Below are 3,096 nucleotides of genomic sequence, written 5' to 3' on the forward strand. Positions count from 1 at the left end.
CTTTAGGTGTAAGCTTAAATTGTTTATTTGAGATTTCTATTGTTTCTTGAGGTAGGTTTGTATTGCTATAAACTTCCCTCTTAGAACTGCTTTTGCTGTACCTCATAGGTTTTGGATCATCGTGTTTTCGTTGTCATTTCTCTCTAGGTAATTTCTGATTTCCTCTTTGATTTCTTCAGTGATCTCTTTTTATTTTTTAGTAGACTACTGTTATTTAGTAGGCTACTGTTCAGCCTCCATGTGTTTGTGTTTTTTACATTTTTTTCCCCTGTAATTTATTTCTAATCTCATAGCGTTGTGGCCAGAAAAGTTGCTTGATATGATTTAAATTTTCTTAAATTTACTGAGGCTTGATTTGTGACCCGAGATGTGATCTATCCTGCAGAATGTTCCATATGCACTCGAGAAGAAAGTGTAATCTGCTGTTTTCAGATGGAATGTCCTATAAATATCAATTAAATCTATCTGGTCTATTGTGTCATTTAAAGCTTGTGTTTCCTTATTAATTTTCTGTCTGGATGATCTGTCCATTGGTGAAAGTGGGGTGTTAAAGTCCCCTACTATGAATGTGTTACTGTCGATTTCCTCTTTTACAGCTGTTAGCATTTGCCTTATGTATTGAGGTGCTCCTATGTTGGGTGCATATATATTTATAATTGTTATATTTTCTTCTTGGGTCGATCCCTTGGTCATTATGTAGTGTCCTTCCTTGTCTCTTGTAACATTCTTTATTTTAAAGAGTCATGTACCAAAATGTTTATTGCAGCTCTATTTACAATAGTCAGGAGATGGAAACAACCTAAGTGTCCATCATCAGATGAATGGATAAAGAAGATGTGGCACATATATGCAATGGAATATTACTCAGCCATAGAAAGAAACGAAATTGAGCTATTTGTAATGAGGTGGATGGACCTAGAGTCTGTCATACAGAGTGAAGTAAGTCAGAAAGAGAAAGACAAATACCATGTGCTTACACACATATATGGAATTTAAGAAAAAAAATGTCATGAAGAACCTAGGGGTAAGACAGGAATAAAGACACAGACCTACTAGAGAATGGGCTTGAGGATATGGGGAAGGGGAAGGGGAAGCTGTGACAAAGTGAGAGAGTGGCATGGACATATATACACTACCAAACGTAAAATAGATAGCTAGTGGGAAGCAGCCACATAGCACAGGGAGATCAGCTCGGTGCTTTGTGACCACCTAGAGGGGTTGGATAGGGAGGGTGGGAGGGAGGGAGACGCAAGAGGGAAGAGATATGGGAACATATGTATATGTATAACTGATTCACTTTGTTATAAAGCAGAAACTAACACACCACTGTAAAGCCATTATACTCCAATAAAGATGTAAAAAAAAAAGTCTATTTTATCTGATACGAGTATTGCTACTCCAGCTTTCTTTTGATTTTCACTTGCATGGAATATCTTTTTCCATCCCCTCACTTTCAGTCTGTATGTGTCTCTAGGTCTGAAGTGGGTCTCTTGTAGACAGCATATATATGGGTCTTGCTTTTGTATCCATTCAGCGAGCCCGTGTCTTTTGGTTGGAGCATTTAATCCATACACATTTAAGGTAATTATTGATATGTATGTTCCTATGACCATTTTCTTAATTGTTATGGGTTTGTTTTTGTAGATCCTTTTCTTCTCTTACATTTCCCACATAGAGAAGTTCCTTTAGCATTTGCTGTAGAGCTGGTTTGGTGTTGCTGAATTCTCTTAGCTTTTGCTTGTCTGTAAAGCTTTTGATTTCTCCATCAAATCTGAATGAGATGCTTGATGGGTAGAGTACTCTTGGTTGTAGGTTCCTCCCTTTCATCACTTTAAATATATCATGCCACTCGCTTCTGGCTTGTAGAGTTTCTGCTGAGAAATCAGCTATTAACCTTATGGGAGTTCCCTTGTATATTATTTGTGGTTTCTCCCATTGTTGCTTTTTAATAATTTTTCTTTGTCTTTAATGTTTGTCAATTTGATTACTATGTGTCTCAGTGTATTTCTCTTTGGGTTTATCCTGCCTGGGACTCTTTAGGCTTCCTGGACTTCGGTGGCTATTTCCTTTCCCATGTTAGGGAAGTCTTCGACTGTAATCTCTTCAAATATTTCCTCAGGTCCTTTCTCTCTCTCTTCTCCTTCTGGGACCCCTATAATGTGAATGTTGGTGCATTTGATGTTGTCCCAGAGGTCTCTTATGCTGTCTTCATTTCTTTTCATTCTTTTTTCTTTATTCTGTTCCACAGCAGTGATTTCCACCATTCTGTGTTCCAGGTCACGTATCCGTTCTTCTGCCTCAGTTATTCTGCTATTGATTCCTTCTAGTGTATTTTTCATTTCAGTTATTGAATAGTTCATCTCGGTTTGTTTGTTCTTTAATTCTTCTAGGTCTTTGTTAAACATTTGTTGCATCTTCTTGATCTTTGCCTCCATTCTTTTTCTGAGGTCCTGGATCATCTTCACTATCATTATTCTGAATTCTTTTTCTGGAAGGTTGCCTATCTCCAGTTCATTTAATTGTTTTTCTGGGGTTTTACCTTGTTCCTTCATCTGGTACATAGTCCTCTGCCTTTTCATTTTGTCTATATTTCTGTGAATGTGGTTTCTGTTCCACAGGTTGCAGGATTGTAGTTCTGCTTGCTTCTGCTGTCTGCCCTCTGGTAGATGAGTCTATCTAAGAGGCTTGTGCAAGCTTCCTGATGGGAGGGACTGGTGGTGGGTAGAGCTGGGTGTTGCTCTGTTGGGCAGAGCTCAGCAAAACTTTAATCCACTTGTCTGCTATTGGGTGGGGCTGAGTTCCCTCCCTGTTGGTTGTTTGGCCTGAGTAGACGCAGCACTGGAGGCTACAGGATCTTTGGTGGGGCTAACGGTGGACTCTGGGAGGGCTCATGCCAAAGAGTACCTCCCAGAACTTCTGCTGCCAGTGTCCTTGTCCCCGTGGTGAGACAGAGCCACCCCCCACCTCTGCAGGAGACCCTCCACAACTAGCAGGTAGGTCGGGTTCAGTCTCCTATGGGGTCACTGCTCCTTCCCCTGGGTCCCAATGTGCACACTATTTTGTGTGTGCCCTCCAAGAGTGGAGTTTCTGTTTCCC

The sequence above is a fragment of the Lipotes vexillifer genome, unplaced genomic scaffold (genome assembly GCF_000442215.2).
Source record: "Lipotes vexillifer unplaced genomic scaffold, Lipotes_vexillifer_v1.1 scaffold847, whole genome shotgun sequence".
NCBI classification, from domain to species: Eukaryota; Metazoa; Chordata; class Mammalia; order Artiodactyla; family Lipotidae; genus Lipotes; species Lipotes vexillifer.